Genomic DNA, 19959 nt, shown 5'->3' with positions numbered 1-19959 from the left:
TCTTCTTCTTCTTCTTCTTCTTCTTCTTCTTCTTCTTCTTCTTCTTTTTTCTTGTTCTTCTTGTTCTTGTTCTTGTTCTTGTTCTTGTTCTTCTTCTTCTTCTTCTTCTTTCTCTTCTTCTTCTTCTACTTCTGTGAATATCAAGTGTCCACTTGACAGGAGATCTACCCTCTTAACAAATTAACATACGCTAATGTTAACTTTAAGCAAAATGCTATGTGGCAGCTCTCTAAACTTATCATATCAACTAACTCAAACTTTATATCCATTGAATAACAATTCCCAATATTTCCCTACCCCCAATTCCTGGCCACCACTATTCTACTCTCTGCTTCTCTGTGTTTAACTATTTTATACACCTCATATAAGTGGTGTCATGCAGTATTTGTCATTCTGTGATTGACTTGTTTAACTTATATTGTTCTCAAAGTTCATCTATGTTGTTGCATATGGCAGGATTTCCTCCTTTTTAAAGGTTGAATAATATATATATATATATATATATATATATATATATATATACACACATACCACATTTTCTATATCAACTCATCCATTAATGGAAATTTAGGTTGTTTCCACATTTTGGCTATTGTGAGTAATGCTGCAATAAATATGGGAGTTCAAATACCTCTTTGAGATCCTGATATAAGTTCTTTCGGATAAAAACCCAGAAGTAGGAGTGCTGGTTTATATGGTATTTCTATTTTTAATTTTTTGAGAAACCTCCATGCTGTTTTCTATAGTGGCTGTACATACCATTTCCCACTAACCATGTACAAGAGTTTCAATTTCTTCACATCCTTGCCAACACAATAAAAATAACAGCCATACTAACATCTTAATAATGTGAGGTAATATCTAATTGTGATTTAAATTTCCATTTCCCTGATGATTAGTGATGTTGAGCAATCATTTTGTATACCTGTTAGCTATTATATGTCTCCTTGGAGAAACTGATATTCAAGTCCTTTGTTCCTTTTTGAATTCAGTTATTTGGGAATTTTTTTCTGTTGAGCTGAAGGAGCTCCTTATACATTTTGAATATTAACTCCTTATCAGGTCTGTGGTTTGCAAATAATTTCTCCCATTCTGTAGGTTGCTTACACTCTGTTCCCTCTCCACTATGTTAAATATTTCCTTTGCTGTACAGAAGCTTTTAGATTTCAGTCCCACTTACTCATTTTTTCTTCAGTTGCTTGTGTTTTTGGTGTCATATGCATGAAATCATTGTCAAGACCAATGTCATCAAGTTTTCACTTATGTTTTCCCTAAGAGTTTTATAGTTTCAGTCTTACATTTTAGTGTTTAATCCATTTTGAGTTTATTTTTGTGTATGGTGGAAAGTAAGAGTATAATTTCATTATTTTGCAAGTTGATATCCAGTTTTCCCACCATCATTTGTTGAAAAGACTACCTTGTCCCCATTCTGTATTTTTGGCACCCTTGTCAAAGATCAGTTGACTATATATACATGGGGGAGGGGTTATTTCTGGGCTTTCTATCCTTTTCTATTGGTCTATATGTCTATCTTTATGTCAATACCACATTTTTAAATTGCCATAGACTTGTAAGACATTGAAATCAGGAAGTGTATTACCTCTAGCTTTGCTTTTCTTTTGCAACATTTGAAGTCGTTTTTGGTTCAATATGAATTTTAGGATATTCTTTCCTGTTTTTGCAAAAATACCGTTGTGATTTTGATAGGCATTACATTGACTCTAAGTTATTTTGGGTAGTATGTACATTTTAACAATATTAATTCTTCCATTCAATGAATACAGGATATCTTTCCATTTGTATGTGTCTTCACTGACTTCATTCATTAGTGATGTAGATGTCAGTATACAAGTCTTTCACATACTCCATTCTTTTTGATGCTATCATAGATGGGATTGTTTCTTTAATTTCCTTTTCTGATGCTCACTTTGTCTGCACATATACTAAAATTGGAACAATACAGAGAGGATTAGTATGACCCCTGAGCAAGGATGACATGTAAATTCATGAAGCATTCCATATTTTTTTGCAGTGACATGGATGAACCTAGAGATTGTCATACTGAGTGAAGTAAGTCAGACAGAGAAGAACAAATGTCATGTGATATCACTTATATGTGGAATCTAAAAAAAATGGTACAAATGAACTTATTTATAAAACAGAAATAGAGTTACAGATGTAGAAAACAATCTTATGGTTATTGGGGGGAGAGGGGAAGAAGGAATAAATTGGGAGATTGGAATTGACATATACACACTACTACATATAAAATAGATAGCTAATGAGTACCTACTGTATAGCACAGGGAACTTTACTCAATATGCTGTAATGACCTATATAGGAAAAGAATCTAAAAAAGAGTGGATATATGTATATGTATAACTGATTCACTTTGCTGTACAGCAAAAAGCAACAAAAAATGTAAATCAACTCTACTCCAATATTTTTTTTAATTTCTTTTTCTGATAGTTCATTTTTAATGTACAGAACTGCAACTGTTTTTTGAATGTTAATTTTGTATCCTGTGACTTTACAGAACTCAGTTATTAGTTTTAACAGATTTTTTGTGCAGTCTTTAAAGTTTTCTACACATAAGATCCTATCATCTGCAAACAGAGATAATTCTACTTCTCACTTTCTGATTTGGATGTCTTTTATTTCTTTCCTTGGCTAATTTCTCTGGCTAGGACCATGATTAGTTTTTAGAATCTAACCCTCATTTACAAAGTCAATTCTGCAGATCAAAGTTGTTACTGTGGAGGTCTTTCTGAGAATGTACATTAACTAAACAAATAGTTAATCAATTACAAAGATATTAAATTTGTTTAGTAACATGCATAGTTGTGAATGAGTGTCGATAGGAAAAACGAGTTCATAAATGTAAGTGGTGAAAATACCAGCTATACCAACATAGAGGTACTGTGTTGAAAGTATGATGTGTTTCAAAGTGATTATAAGACTTTCAAACTAATTTCATATAGACATAATTTTTTAAATTTTATGTTGTCTAATGCATAAAACCATTACTAATATTTTACATTTTATAAACTTTGATTCCATATAAGCTTGAGAATTTGTCTTATTTTAATTAAAAATTTTTCTACTTCTGGAAAATTGGGGCTGATATTGCTTCCCACTCCTTTCTACTCTAATATTAGACTCATAATTATATACATGGTTATGCTTCTGGCCATGGTTCTTAAATTCAAAGTATCATCTGGAAACCAATGTCTTAGTTTTTACTTATTACACTGAGGAAACTTGGGAAAGTCTTAGGGGGAAGTCCTAAAATTCTGCAAACCCCTGTCTCAAATCTATCTTAATGAATATTGCCAAATACTGGGTTGGTCTGTTAGACTCAGTTACTACAGTTGTCCCTTGGTATCCATGAGGGATTGCTTCTAGAACCCCCCACAGATACCAAAATCTGAGGATGCTCAAGTCCCTTATATAAAATGACATACAATTTGCGTATAACCTACATATATCCTTCTATATGCTTTGAATTATCTCTAGATTATTTATAGTACCTAAAACAACGTAAATGCCATGTAACTGGTAAATACAATGTAAATAATTGTCAGCATGCAGCAAATTCAAGTTTTGCTTTCAGGAACTTTCTGGAACTTCTTTTTGGTGAATATTTTTCATCTGTGACTGATTATATCTGTGGGTTAGGAACTCACAGATATGTAAGAGCAACTGCTTTCTTTTCTGGACACTTCCCATAGTTCACATTGGAAATGTCAGATATTAATTTATCTGAAAATAACAGGTATTAACTTTCCTAGCTTTCTTTACAGCTAAAGATGTCCATGTGACACAGTTCTGGAAAGTGGAATCCAAGGAGAAATCTATTGGAGGATTTCTAGAAAATTTTTTCCTCCCTGATGAAACAGGAGAGGAATGCAAGAAGAGCTCCTTTTCCAAATCTTATTTTTTCAACCTTTAGAGATGTTTATGTGAGATTGTGATAATTAGAGCTGTGACAGTCATCTTGTGGTGATCAAGTGACAAGACTGAAGAATGGAGGATGTAAAATAATGTAAAATGCCAAGAAAAGAAAACAAGGGAGGAACAAAAGAGGTGCAAAAACAGACAAAAAAATTAACAAAATGGAAATAGTAAGTCCTTATTTACCAATAATTATTTTAAATATAAATGGATTAAATTTCCCAATCAAATGACAGAGTGGCTAAATGGATTTAAAAAAAAACAAGATCTAACCAATATGTTATCTATCAGAGATACATTTTAGAGTTAAGGACACACAAGGCTGAAAGTAAATGAGTGGAAAAAGATGCTTTATGCCAACGGTAACACAAAGAAATTATAGATAGCTATACCTACATCAGATAAAATAGACTTTGAGTTAAAAACTGTCACAAGAGACAAAAAAAGTCATTACATAATGATAAAGGGTCACTTCATTAGGAAGACGTAACAATTATAAATATATATACACCCAGTATCAGAGTACTTAAATATATAAAGCAAATATTAAGAGATCTGAAGTGAGGAATAGACAGCAATACAATAATAGTAAGGGATTTCAATATCCCACTTGAAATAATGGATATTGTAATATCTCCTCTTTCATTTCTAATTATATTTATTTGAGTGTTTTCTCTTTTTTTCTTATTTCAGCTAAGGGTTTGTTGATTTTGTTTGTCTTTTCAAAAATTATCTTAGTTTTGTTAATATCTGATATTCAAAAAGGGTACTAAGAACACAAAATGGGGAACGAATAATCTCTTCAATAAATGGTGTTGGGAAAACTGGGTATTCACATGCAGAAGAATGAAATTGGACCCTTATTTCATACCATACACAAAAATCAACTCATAATTGATTAAAGACAAACATAAAACTTGAAACCATAGAACTACTAGAAAAGAACATGGGGAAAAATCTTGACATTAGCCTGAGCAATAATTTTTTTGGATATGACGTCAAAAGCACAGGAAAAAAAAGTAAAAATAGACATGTGAGATTACATCAAACTAAAAAGCTTTTGCACAGAAAAGGAAACAATGGAGTGAAAAGGCAACCTATGGAATGGGAGAAAATATTTGAAAGCTATATATATGATAAGGGGTTAATATCCAAAACATATAAGGAACTCCTTCAATTCAAAAGCAAAAAAAAAAAAAAAAATCCCAAATAACCCAATTTTTAAAAAGAGCAATGGACTAGAATATCAACCAGTTTCTTCAGGAAGACATGCAAATGGCCAAGATGTATATAAAATGATGTTCAACATCACTAATCGTCAAAGAAATACAAATCAAAACCACAATATGATATCATCTTACACCTGTTAGAAATGTCATTATCAAAAGATGAAAGATTAACAAGCATTGGTGAGAATGTGGGAGAAAGGGAATCTTTATACACTATTGGTGGGAAATGGAAATTGGTTCAGCCATTATGGAAAACAATATGGGGTTCCTCAAAAAATTAAAAATAGGATTGCATATGATCCAGAAATCCCATTTCTGGGTATATAGCCAAAGGAATGGAAATTAGAATCACCTGATACAAGAGATATCTGCCCTACATGTTTACTGCAACATTATTCGCAATAGCCAAGATATGGAGACAAACTAAATGTTGACCAATGGATGAATGGATAAAGAATGTGTGTGTGTGTGTGTGTGTGTGTGTGTGTGTGTGTGTGTATACATATATAAATTATTAAGCCTAAAAGGGAGGAAATCATGTCAATTGTCCCAACAAGAATAGAGCTAGAAGACATTATGCTAAGTGAACTAGCAAGCCACAGAAAGAAATATACTGCATGATGCCACTTATACATGGAATCTATAGTCAAATAAAACAGTCAAACTCATAAAATCAGAGGGTAGAATAGTGGTTTCCAGGGTCTTGGGGGGAAAGGGAAGTGGGGTAATGTTGGTCAAAGATTACAAATTTTCAGTTATGCAAGGTGATTAAGTTCTGGAGGTCTAATGTACAGTATGGTGACAATAGTTAACACTACTGTATTGTATACTTGAAATTTGGTAAGAGGGTAGATTTAAGTTTTCTCATCAGGAAAAGGTAACTATGTGATGTGATGGATAAGTTAATAAATTTCATTGTGGTAACAACATATATGTATATAAAAACATCAATTGTACACCTTAATTATATACATTTTAATCTGTCATTTGTACCACTATAAAGTTGAAGAAAATTTTTGAAGATTGAATTCATACTATTTTTTTGATCTCAACAGAATGAAAGTAGAAATCAGTAACATAAGGAAAATGGGAAAATTCACAGATATGTGGAAATTAAACAACACACTCAAAGAACGAATAAATTAAGAAATCACATTGTGGTAAAAAATGTACTTGATATGATCTTAAATATGTTAAGGCTTGTTTTGTGGCCTACCATGTGATCTCTACGGGAGAATGTTATAAATGTGCTTTAGAATAATGTGTATTCTTCTGCTTTTGGGTGGAAAGTTCTGTAAATGTCTGTTAGGTTCATTTGGTCTATAGGATTCAAGTTCACTGATTCCTTACTGATCTTCTGTCTGAATAATTTATCTATTATTGAAAGTGGGGTATTGAAATCTCTTTCTGTCTTTAGATATATCAATATTTGCTTTATATTATTAAGTCTTCTGATGTTGAGTGTGTATATTTATAAATGTTATATCTCCCTCTTGAATTTACTCCTTTGGTATTATGTAATGACCTTCTTTGTGTCTTATGACACTTTTAGACTTAAAGTTTATTTTATCTATTATTAGTATAGTTACTCCTCCTTCCTTTGTGTTACTATTTGCATGAAATACTTGTTTCCATCTATTCATTTTCAGCTTATGTGTGTCTTTAAATGTAAGATGAGTCTCTTGTAGACAAATATGGTTGGATCCTGTGTATTTTTTTTTTTTTAAATCCATTTGGGTACTCTGTGCTTTTTGATTGGTGAGTTTAATCAGTTTACATTTAAAGTAATTATGAATAGGTAAGAACTTACTATCACATTTTGTTAATGTTTTCTGTCATTTTTCTGTCTATTTTTTTGTTCATTTTTGTCTACCCCCCACTGGAAATCTCATAATACATATTTTGGTCTGCTTGATGTTGTCCTATAAGTACCGTCATCAGTTTTCTTCATTCTTTATTTATTTATTTACTTATTTATTTGTTCTTGAGACTTGATAATTTTAATTGTCTATCTTCAAGTTCACTAAACCTTTCTTCTGTCTGTTCAAATGTGATTTTGAACCCCTCTAGTTAATTTTTTTATTTTAGTTACTGTACTTTTTAGCTCCATAATTTCTGTTCAGTTCCTTTTTATAATTTCCATCTTTTGTTGGTTTTCTCATTTTGTTTATACATCATTTTCCTGATTTCCTTCCATTCTTTTTTTTTTTTTTTTTTGCGGTATGCGGGCCTCTCACTGTTGTGGCCTCTCCTGTTGCAGAGCACAGGCTCTGGACATGCAGGCTCGGCGGCCATGGCTCATGGGCCCAGCTGCTCCGTGGCATGTGGGATCTTCCCGGACCGGGGCACAAACCCATGTCCCCTGCATCGGCAGGCGGACTCTCAACCACTGCACCACCAGGGAAGCCCCCTTTCATTCTTTTTAAAATTATTTTTTAACCATATTTAGATGTCACCAAGTAGATGGCAGTGTCTTAACTGTCAGGCCTGAAGGCCTCTTCCATGCATCAAGGGAAAACTAACATTTTCTCCTTTCAGATAACAGCTGATTTCCTTCAGTTCTTTGTTTGTGTTTTTCCTTAGCACTTTGAGCATATTTAAAACATTTGTTTTAAAGTCTTTGTGTAGTAAGTTTGATGTTTTGGGCTTACTCAGGAATGATTTCTTTCAACCTAATTTGTTCATTAGAATGAGCAGTGCTTTCCTGTTTCATATTATGCCTTGTAATTTCTTTTTTCAAAGCTTGCCATGTGACTGTTATAATGCAGTAACTTTGGAAATCACATTATCTTCTTTCTCCAAGGTTTGATATTTGTATTGTTGAAGGTTATGTTAGTCTGTTTTGAGAATTTTTCAAACTATTATGCAAAAACTATTCCTTGATGTGTGTGATCACTGAACTCTCTGTTCCTTTAACTCATGCTCAACTAATGTTTGACAGAGATTTCCTTTAATGACAGGAATTGAAACTAAGAAACAACAACAAGAAAAAACAGAGAGAGAGAGAAAGACACACACACAGAGGGAGAGAGAGAGAGAACAACAGCCACCTCTTCCAGTCTTTGCATGCCTATATCGCTTAGCTTAAGGATCAATCCACGTGAAAGCTTAAGGTTTTCTCAGGACTTTTCTGAGAAAAGTCCTGTGCATGTGAATGGCTTTCTAAATTCTGCCATACATATGACTGCTTTTGAATACTTTAATTTCCCAAAAAGTCTCACTCCAGCTTCTTCTATATGCCTTAGGTAGTATATTGTACGTCCATCTTGTAGTTTTATGAGCAACTCCTGACGCTTTTCCTGCCTGGATTCTGAGTTATGCAAAACAAATGAGCACCTGACAGCAGTCCTTCAAGTATCCCCAGACTGGTTAGAAGAGTTATACACAGTAGATGGCAAATAACATCTGTTCTGCTCCCTCCAGTTCTGATGGAAGAAGGGGACTGGAAACTGAGCTTCCACATTCTCAAAACCAAGGCCACTGCCATGCTGAGAAGGGGGTGGGGCAGGTGTGAATAAGCGTGTTTTTTTTTCTTGATTGGGTGTTTTCATAGTGTGTAAAGCGTTGACTATTTTCCAGAGCTTGTATCAAGTTGTTTCAGACAGTCTCTAGTTGTGTTTTTAATATTTCTTGGAAGAATGAGAGCTTGGAGCTTCCTAGCCCACCATTCTGCAGATACTATCCCCTCTTTATTTTTTGATAAACAAGAATTTACTCTTTTTTTTCCTCTTCTTGGGATGCTCTTCCCCAAATAATTTCCAGGTTGGATCCCTCTCCTCCTTCGTGGTTTTGCTCAAGTGTCACTTGCTCCATGAGGCATTTTTTCTCCACTTTGTCCTAACATTCACTATCCCCCTTTCCTTTTTTAAACTTTTCATTTTGAGGCAATTGTAAACTCACAATAAGTTGTAAGAAATAATATGGGGAAATTCCATATACTATTTACCCGGTTTCCCCCAATGGTAAAAATTTGCACAACTGCAGTACAATGTCACAACCAGAATATTGACATTAACACAGACAAGGTACAGAATTATTTCCATCACCCCAAGAGTCCCCCGTGTCACATTTTTATAGCCACACTCATCTCCCCATCTCATTTCACCCCACCTCATTTCACCCCATCTCTGACCCCTAAAAACCACTAATCTGTTCTCCATTTCTATAATTTTGTCATTTCAAGAATGTTATATAAATGGAATCATATAGCAGGCTATCTTTTTGAATTGGCTATTTATTTCAACATAATTCCTTGGACACTTATCCATATTGTATCAATAGTTTGTTCCTTTTACTGTTGACTTAGAGCCCAATGTATGGGTGTCCTAGAGTTTATTTAACTCATTGACAGACATCTAGGTTGTTTTTAGTTTTTTACCATTAACAATAAAGCTGCACTGACCATTTGTTTGAGGTTTCTGTGTGAATGTAAGTTTTCATTTCTCTGGGACAAATGTCCAAGAGTATAATTGCTTAGTTAAATGGTAAATGCATGTTCCAGAAGAACAGGTTTTTCTTGGAGCTTTTTTGTCTGTGTCTGTTGGCAGTCCAGATTGGAGGCTTCTATAATTCTCTGTGTGGGATATAAAGTCTGCAATAAGAAAACCCAGGGAACTTGCTGCCATGGCACACCTCAAGCCCTGTGGTCCCTAGGCAGCTTATTTTCTTTTTCCGCCTTTCAGAATCTCCCAATGCTTGCTATTGTGTTTTGTCCAGGGTTTTTAATTTTAAGAGGGAAGATGGATGTGGCTATTCCATCTTACTGAATGGGAAGTCCTTCTTTACTTTCTCCAAAAATCTTATCACCACCTAACATAGTGTACAGGTTACTTATTTATTTACATATTTGCTTATCCTGCATGGGAATAGAATCTCAATAAATCAGAAAATTGTTGTTGTTCTCTGCCATCTCTCTGGAGCATAGACCAGAGCCTGGTTTAATAAAAATTTGTTGAATAAAGAAATGAGTAGGTGGTTGCCAGAGGGAAGGGGGTTTGAGGAATGGAAGGAAAGGGTGAAGGGGGTCAAGAGGTACAAACTCCCAGTTATAAAATAAATAAGTCAGGGTGATGTAATTTACAGCATGTTGACTATAATCAATAATATTGCAGAGCATACTTGAAAGTTGGCAAGAGAGTGAATCCTAAAAGTTAACTTTGTATGTTGGCGAATGGTAACTAGACTTATCGTGGTAATCATTTCACAATGCATACACGTATCACATCATTAGGTCATACACCTAAAACCAATAGAATGTTATATATCAATTATACCTCTATTAAAAAAAATGAAAGAGAGAAAAACAAAACAAAACAAAAAAGAAATTAGTAAATGACTGCTACTCTTCTTTTCTTTACACTATTTCCTTGGTGTAGATTTCTAGTAAACTATAAATTTACTAGATCACAGTGTACTAACATTTTTGTGAATATTGAAAAATGTTACGATTTTTTCTCCAAAAGATTAGATCACTTTGCACTGACACCATTAAAAAAATCTCTGTACAATTTTCACCTTTTAGTATTTCATGTCTGCAAAGGGGGAACATCATCTTACAGTGGGTAAGGAGAAAAATCACCTGTGTATTTTCCTTCCCTCAGACCCCATCCTTAGGCCCAGGCACATCACCTGCATTCTCCTGGCCAAGTCAGTCACTTCCTCTTGCTGAGTTCTTGCAGCAGCCTCTCCCCACCAGCCTTCTGGAGTCCCAGTCTCACCCTCCTGCTGTATCCAGGCCTCAGAGGGAACGGGGGCTCTGCACAAGAGTGAGCTATTGAAAAAGACTCTCCTTGACTAAACTTCAGCCAGGCTCCTCTGAACACCCTTCCCAAGTAGAATTCAGCTTTGAACTTCTGTGTCTGCCTTTGCATTGCCCAATTTTAGCAAAACTCCTGCTAAGTCAGTTTAGACAGAACCTCCCACCCTCAATATCTGAACACCCTCAATATCTGATCAAATTCCCTCATCTTTCTCCATCCTCCAGGTGATATCTGATCACCCTGGCATGCCATCAGCATTCCTGTCAATTTGGTTTAGCCAGAATCTTCCCTTACCTGTGATTCTTCCTCTTAGTAATTTTCTATCCACTGTCCACCACCCTGCTCTGTGGCTATAAGTCCCCATTTGTCCATTATGTACCTGGAATTGAGCCCAGTTCTAAACTGAGGCCTCTTTTCTTTTACTGCAATAATTTCTGAATAAAATCTGCTTTCACTTCTTTCACATCTGTCTGGCTCTGGTTTTCTTTAACACTACGTTCCCAGGACTCCACACTGGAACTCTAGATGTTCTTCCTTGGAAGAACCAGTCCCTTGGCAGTGGACTCATTAGTCCTATGGTCAGTGCATTGTGGATTAAATTGGCATTTATGGGTTGGTCTGGGTCCTTACTACCTTTTATCATGTCAATAGAAAAATGAGTTTTAGTTCCAAAAGACAAAATTACAAATGAGATTTCAGAAAGTGCAGTTTTGCCTCCACTTCTGGCCTGGCTATCCTGCATTTTCTCAATCCAACCTTCCAGGAACTGGACCCTGCCTGCACTGGCTCGTAACTGTTTAGTTAGGTGTTCAAATCGAACATCCGCATGTTACATTTGACACCTCATCCCTTCCTTAAGATCCATCACTGAGTCCTGTTGAGGAGACTCTTAAAACCTAACCCAACTCTCTCTATCTGGGTATCTTCGTTTCAACCATCCTGGACAAGTCCCTGAACTACTGAGTCACCTTGTGGTGACCTTTGGTGTCTCACAGTTCATTGTCTATGTATCAGGTAGGATGATCATTTGGAAACATAACTCACTGGCTATGGCTTCCCCACTCAATGCCTGCACCAGCTCTGGTCAGATGTAGAATAAGGTACAATCTCCTTACCCACTTTCATACCAGCAGAAGCTAACCCTTGACCTCTTCCTTAAACTTCTCTCTTCCCTGCTCCCCTTGTTCTCATCAAGTTGTGACCTCACAGGTGGATTTGTTTGGAGAAGCTGAGCTCTTATCACCAGCACTTACTGCTGGCCCCTCCTTCCACCTCTGAACCTTTACTCTTGTGCACGTGACTGTCTCCTGCTCAGCATTTGGGGCTCAGTGTAGATGTCACCTCCGCTTCCTGGTCTTCCAGGACAGAGCAGCCACTCAAGCTTACTCTATCCAACTGTAATTTGATCCCTGGATTGCACATGTCAACGTGTGATTTGTGCTCACACAGATATGGATAATTGGTGTTTTATCGTCTGCTCCCACTAAGTGTAAGCTCCGGATACAAGTGTTTGTCTTGATAGTCTACACCATTGTATCTCCAGTGTCCAGACAGGGTCTGACATGTAGTAAGTGCCCAGTATTTATTTGTTGTATGATGCTAAATGAAATTCACACATTTCTCGCAGATTACAAAAACATGGTATTGAGCTGGGGTCCCCTTGGCTTGAGGTCTGCTTGGAAGAAGACAATCTAAGCACACATTGCTCTAGTCCTTCTTTTTCCTAGGCACCTGTGGCTCAAACAGAAGCTGATATCTTTCTTTTTTTCTGGGATGTGGGCAAAGCAAAGACATCCATTGAGGCAATACATTGATTAAACACCAACTCTGTGTTGGGCCTCATGCTTCGTCTGGTCTGGAAGACAGACTGTAAAATAATTGTGAGACAGTATGGTAAAACCCTACTGGAGTTTTGGAGGTTGGGGGATCAGCAGGTGAAACGGTGAGGGGAATCGTAGGCAGGTGGATCATGGCAAATGTGTTCATGGGGACATGAAGCAGATGTTACTCTTTAGATCTGTAAGTGGCTTATAAAGGCTGGTTGCATCCAGCAGAAGACATGGCTGGACAGGAGACATGGGCCTGGACAGTGAGGCCCTCAGCCCAGCACGAGGGGTCCATAGCCAGCGCTGGTCCTTAGAGGGCCCATGCAGGTCCTGCTCTGCCTGGTTCCTTCCTGCAGAGATGCCTCCACCAGGCCAAGAGGATGTGTCCACCTGGGACCTGCACTCCTCCTTCTAGATCATGTATGGGGTACTCTAAACATCCAGAATTCTCTGTCCAAACATCCCGAGGGCTGACCACCCCTCCAATGTGCACCCTTGGGCCTGAGGGGTAGCTGAGCATATGCGTGTGCACAGAAATTAGAGGTACAGACTGGCATGTCCACATGCATGTGCATGAGTTCCTGGGTTGGGGTTTCCTTTGGACTGAGGCCTGGTCTGGGACCAGGGCTTTAAAATATTTAGACATATGGGATGTGGACCATCCCTCCCCTTCCTGCTCTGGGAGGGTTTGTGTGGACCTGGTCTTGGAAGTTGTGAGCCACATGAGATTTATTTAGTCAGCAAGCACCCAAAGGGTCTAGGGGATGGAGTGAAAGATCAGATGTGAATATCCCTGCGATGTTCTGTAAATGTGTGATGGATTAGAGGGGGCTTGTGACAGGGAGTTGTGCTAAAGTGGCCCCCACATGGCTGTGGATGGGGGGCATGGGCTCTGAGGTGGACTCGGGTTCTTCTTCTGGTTCTGCCTATTAGTTAGGTGGACTTGGGCAAGTTACTTATTTCTCCAAGTCTCATTTCCCACAACTGTAAATAGAGTAAATCATCCAGAATCATCTGCAAATGTGAGTTCATTCCCATGTCATTATTAAGGAACAAGTTTTCTTGTGGTACAGAAGCAGCCCTGGTAATGTATCCCAGCATGGACTTTCTCTCCTACCAGAAAGGAGGTGGCCCATTCAGGAAATGAAACATCCCTTTGAGCTTCACCTTGGCTTGCTGGGGTGGAAATGCATGGCATTCTGGACCCGTGGACCCTCCTGGAAAGCTTGGAGAAGCCTTGGCTGCACATGTATGGTACATTTGTGTGTCCATGCTTGGTGAGGCCCTGTTTGTGGGCTCTGATGGCTGAGTTTGTTTTTCTGCCTGGTGGGGCTGCAGTATTTCATTCTGGAAACCTCATTCAGATGACGTTATTCTAATGGCTTTTGCAGAAGGTCAGTTGCCTTCTGAGAATCCAATATCTACCAGAGAAGGATTCAAGACTTCCTCAAAATATGATGGGAATAATTGTCTCTGGATTTCCCCTAGGAATTTAGGGGGGATATTTTTTCTCTTATTAAATTTTAAAAAAAGGAAAGAAATTGAAGCTTGTGTTGTGCTTGGAAAGGAGGAAGAACCTCCAGATGTTCTTTGTTTTCTGCTTCGATGCAAGTACTACCACTTTCAAGATGGTTGGGGGTCATTGCTTAGTGTGGAAGAGAGAAATTCCAGACTGGGACTGTGGGTGCCTGGTGTTGTGTCCACTATGGGGTGTCGGGGCACTCGGTGACTTCGCCTCCTTGGTGGCCCTGTAGACCAGTGGGTAAGGACAAATAATCCTTCCAAATAAACAAGATCAAAACTTTTATTTAGTGCTTACTGTGTGTTAGACAATGGAAACATTCTGTGGTTCATTTAATTCTCATGTCTGTGGGCAACTTAAGCAGTCAGGGCCCTTGGTTCCTCATCTGTACAATGGGCAGAGCAAGAGAACCAAGCCCTTTGTCTTTTGGTGAGGGTTGGTGTACCTCTTTTGCCTTCTATGTGGCTACCACCTTCCTCAGCAGCACAGACTAGTGTGAGTGACAAGTGTGAACCTGTCTTCATGCTGGGCTCTGGGGTACTTGACCACAGACTGTGGGAATGAGTTGAAGATATGTCCACCAGAAAAAAAAATGCACAACCAAAAGTTGAGAATTATGTTTTATTCAAGAACATTACTGAAGACTATAGCCCGGGTAGGCAGCCTCTCAGATAGCTCTGAGGGACTATTCCAAAGAGGTAAAGAAGGAGTCAGGATATATAGGAGTTTTTGCTGAAAAAACAAACAAACAAACATGTAGTCAAACATCAAAAGGTTGCTGCTAAACACTAAAAACAGAGATCTCAAATGAATGATTTTTGTGCTTTTCTATATGGGAAGATGCAAGAGTCTAGGCTCATAGAAATTATTCCTTTGATATGCATTTTAACTATCTGGGGCCAGTACCCAGTTTGTCTCCATCCTGAATCCCCTCAGGGTGCACTGTCAGGGGTGGTTGCAGTGGCTGACGGCTTGATGGTGGGCGTAATTCATTGTTTACTGGAATGGCAGGCAACATTCTTTGTTTACTGAAAAGGCAGGCAAAATTTTTTGCCCACAGATAGATGGTGAACAACTTGGCTAAGCATGTATATAAATGCCTCCTCCTATGACTGTAGTTTCTGGAATGTCCATCTTTTGTCAGGTACTGTGTTAGGGCTCTGCTTATATTATCAGTCAAAAAAATATATTCGTTGGCACCTATTTTAGTTATCAGGCTGGGTTCTGGGTGCCAGGAAGACATCCTGTTCTTCAGCAGACAAAACATGTATCTCCCAACCACCCCATGATCCAGTGGGCAGAGATGTACACTTGCTCTTCATGACAATTCTAAGTAGTGGCAACCACCACACTTCATACAGGAAGAGCCAATACAGAAGTCACCCAGTTTGTCCAGAAGTGACTTGACACTGGCTCTGACCTGGAGGCCTGGGTGTGAACTCAGCCATGCCGTTCCTAGGGTCTACAAGACTACAAAGTCCCTTCCTGAGCCACGATGACATGAAGACAAAAGCACGTCGTCAAAATTTTAAGGAGCTCTCAAAAAATGAGAGTTTTAGACCACTGTCAAGGCACATAACTGCCAAGTGGGTTGGGATTCACAGCCCAGGTCTGACTCCCCATTCTTTGCACCAGCCCTACAGCCCTCAAGGTGGGTCCCACACCACATGGCTGCACAGGAATGAATGAGCACAGTAGCAACGCTGCAGGTTTTTCCAGAGAGGTTTCAGAGGGAGAGGCAGGTAGAGAAGACTCATGGAGAGAGGGCAGGAGGTGCGTTCTCTGCAGGGACAGTGGAAGAAAAGAGCCTGGGGGGCATTTGCACAGCCCAATGGGTCAGAGGCCAGGGGAAAAGAAATTGTAGGGAGCAGAAATGGAGATTAGGTTTGACCAGGGCATGCAGAAGAGAATGAAGACAGGAGAACAGTGTATGCCTTCTCTGAGGGTCAGGCCAGAGTGTGAGCTCCCAGGGTGCCCTCCACAGCTGGTTAGGGCAGAATCGGGGTATGCATTGCTGCATTATAATTCCCCATATTGTACCATTTATTTCCACAAGGGGAATAAATTCTTGATGTTGCTTGTTTCCTGACCCAGGGGAGGAGACCCAGTCATAGAAGTGGCCCAGGACCCATGAGTCCTTCTCCCATGGTCATCCATTAGTGCTGGAGGGGAGATGTCTCAGGACATCAGTGATAACACGAAAGAGCAAGCTGGTCTCCTAGCAGCCAATCCCATGGTGAGCTCATCACAATGTTCTGAGCGCACTAGAGAGAGGCGATAACAGAGTCCCTGTTTGCAGAGTCATAGTTGAAGGAATTCTACTTGGAGGATATCCTGAGTGTGCCTAGAGGGACCCATGCAGGTCCAGGGTTGTCCAGTTCTTAGAGTGCTCCTGTTCTCCTAGTTCTCACTGTGACCGTACGCTCTTGTGTCTCATTACGTGACACTTTTATTGGAACTAGAGGAAGGTAAGCTAATCATCTTGGGTCAATTCCAATTCTACACTCCAGATGGGATTTGTACCCCTATTCCTTGCATGTGTGTGGCCTAATGGGGTATAAGGGCTTTTGCATTTACTGTCTGGATTCATCCTCCTGACAGCCTCTCTAGTGGTGGAGGTGCTATTAGACCACCTCATAGGTGCACAGAGATTCAGCATCTGCCTGGGAACCAGGACTAGAGCTAGATTTCAGGACAACAGACCCCAATGTCATTCCCCAGCAGTGTTACGTTTCGTAAAGCTTTTTTTTTTCTTTGTCATAATAATTGTAAGACACATTGGAGAATGCCAAAGAAAAATAAGTAATAATGATTGCTAATATTTATTGACCTCCATGCCAGGCTCTGTTGTAGACTCAAAAAGCATTACCTCAATTGAATGGGCTCCAGGAGTGACCTATTATCACTGTACTAAGAAGCCTGGATTTGAGCTGGTGCACAGAGCCTATGAGGACATAATTCCTTGACAGGCCATGGATTTCAGCAGAAGCCAGCAGCATGTGTATTGGCTGTTTCTTTCACCCACATCAGCTCAAAATTTGCCCCTGTAAGCTCCTGTTTCAGCAGAGCCTGAGGGCTGCACTGTGTCATTTTGTGAGGGGAAGGTGGTTGGCATTGAGTCAAGCTGGTGAACACGCTGCTAAACAGCCCTAAGTCCTGCATGCACTGGTGGATGAGGGCTGGCAGTGAGTCCTTCTGGACTTGGATTAAATAAAAGTTGCCACTCTCTGTGTTTCATCAGTACTTAAAAAATAAAAACAATCTGACACGGGTAAAAGGAAATAATTTTGCTGAGTATTTTGAAATACTTAGGGAATTAAATACTTCATAAAAAAAGTAGGCAGGCTTGTCAGGTTTTATTAAAACAGCACATTTATGACTGCAGAGGTCCAGACTGAAGTTTTCTTGTTTGTTACTTTCTGTCCCTGGGGAAGTTGTCCTTGAACACAGCCTCTGTGGTAATATTCTAGGATGCTAACAGTCACGGGCAATCCCTGAAACCACTTGGGCAAAGAGAAAGAGGGAGAAAACGTTCACTGCTTGCTGAAGGCTTTTCCTTTCTCCATTTCTTCCCTGTTAGTTCCACATTTTACCTCTTCCTTCAAATCCCCATCTGCCCCTTTCATTCCCACTCAGCAGACATCCTAGGTTCCTGGCCCATACATGACTATATGCTGATCAGGAGGAGGTCCTCCGTGTCATAAAACGACGTAAATCCAGATCACCTACCTCAAGAATGATGGGGTTTTGCCATGATGAGGCACCTTGCGCACTTCCCAACCTGTACAACTGCACACGATTACCCGACTTAACCTCCATCTCAGCAAGAAATTCAGAATGATGCCCCTCAAGTCCCGACTGCCTCTGGAGAATGTGCCCTTGCTCCTGATGGGCTTGTCTTTCTACTGAGCTGTGAACACCCCTCATTTGCCAGCTCCCTTCCTGTTTCTCTAAAACCATCACTTTGCCTATGTCTTTGGGCCTCCACCCACAAGCCACGCATTTGCGGACCTCAATTTCATTTGTCACCCAGCCCCCCATCTCCCCTCCCAGTCACAGCCGTGCTTCCCGGAAGCCCGCTTGCCCATCGCCTTCTGCACCCCGCGCCTAAGCCACTGCTTTCCCAGCATCCGGGAGTACCTACTACGCCCACAGGATGCGGCCGGAGTCCCATCCTTGCCGCCTTGCTCTTCTCCCTTCACCCACCCTGGCAAGCGTCACTTGCACTAGGACTCCCATTGCTCAGGGTGACGCCGCGGCTGCCCCTCCTGCCCCCTCCTCTGCCAGGCGCAGATCCCACGTGGGCTGCGCTGCACGCGTCATCGCTGTGCCCTCAGATCCTCGCACTGTCCCAGGCCCACGCCCGCTATCCGCAGAAGAGGAATCTACACAACTCCGACTCCTCCCTTCTCTTCCAGGACCCATCGCTTCTCCCGACAGCCTGTGGGCCCTGCACTCGCCCCTCCCTCAGACCCTCACGCAGCTTCCTGCCAAAGGAAATGTAGGTCACCCACTTGCTGAACAGGAGTATTTGGGGAGGACTCCATGAGTGCTGCTGATGTCCCGTCACCTCTGAGCTTGTCTGTGGCCACCACGTGCACACTCTGAACACCCCCGTGCTTGGCCATGCCTCCCTGCGTCAGCGCCGCCCATGGGTGGCACCCCAGCAGGTCCATCTCCACTGAGGAACCCCTCCTTGGCGCTGCCAAAGCCTCGAGGCGCCCACGGCCTCCTCTTTGCTCCCAGGACGTTCGGGTCTCTTTTCCTGTGCTCCCTAGCTAGCTGGGCATCTTGGTCACAGCCCTAGAGGCTGCTCTGAGATCCCCGAAGTTCACTTGTCCGACTGTGCTTTCTCTGTGCCCTCCCACCGCAGCCTCGGGCTGACCTTGTGCCCTTGTCCCCAGGCCTGCACGGAGCCTGCAACCAGAGGAGCTTAGGAAATGTTTTCTGGGCAAGTGAAGAGGAAGTGCATTTTTACAATTATGCCCCTGAAGTGTTTTTTTGTTTGTTTTTCTTTCCAGCCTTCCTCCTTAAAGACTTTTGTTGCATTCTCCAGTCCCTGGCCTGCTCCTTTTAGAAGACCCTCCCCCAGAAAGAGAAACACGGAGAGTTTTCAGATAAGGCTCTCCACTTTGAAGTGCTTTGGATGTCCCAAGGCCAGCGTTCCAGACGACCTCCTGAGCCTCTCAGCCCCACCTTCGGGCCCACACACTAGGGTCCACGCCCCACTCCGGGCAGACCTTGGCAGTGGCGGAACCAGTTATTTCCTTCTTAGATTGCAGTTCCCAAATCCTTATTTTGCCAACATATACTTTTCTGAAAAACAAACAAAATTAGCCACAGCATATAACCTAGCCAGTGCTTGCACAATTCTTTCTCCTCTTACTGTTTGTCTAACAGGGCATAGAGAAAGAGTACAAGGGGTTAATTGGAGCCCCAGTTGGCATTTTTGCTAGAGATTAAACCCGTTTTTTAGTAGGTCAGCAGGTGAGTGTGGCTAGCCTGTTTCAGCTCATAACTTTCCTCCTAGAGACCTTCCATGTGTTCCTAAAAAATGCCTGGTTTGTTTTGTTGCCTTGTTGTTTTGTAATTGTATTATTTTAATTACGTACATGTTGCAAGGTTTTTGACACACAACCCCTATTTCCAAAGAGCACGGTCTTCCTGGA

General features: G+C 40.3%; 1 non-coding gene and 1 pseudogene across 1 annotated transcript; one reads left to right on the top strand and one right to left on the bottom strand.

Moving 5' to 3' along the window:
* The first annotated feature begins 1921 nt into the window (after window positions 1-1921).
* Window positions 1922-2026, top strand: LOC113612318 (U6 spliceosomal RNA). Its single transcript, XR_003429808.1, has one exon. It is a non-coding gene; the product is annotated as a U6 spliceosomal RNA (small nuclear RNA).
* Window positions 2027-7618: 5592 nt separating this feature from the next.
* Window positions 7619-7728, bottom strand: LOC113612316 (uncharacterized; annotated as a pseudogene).
* Window positions 7729-19959: the final 12231 nt, after the last annotated feature.

The sequence above is a fragment of the Aethalodelphis obliquidens genome, unplaced genomic scaffold (assembly GCF_003676395.1).
Source record: "Aethalodelphis obliquidens isolate GAN/ISIS:26980383/991018 unplaced genomic scaffold, ASM367639v1 scaffold74, whole genome shotgun sequence".
NCBI lineage: Eukaryota > Metazoa > Chordata > Mammalia > Artiodactyla > Delphinidae > Aethalodelphis > Aethalodelphis obliquidens.
This window is presented reverse-complemented; position numbering and strand designations above follow the sequence as displayed.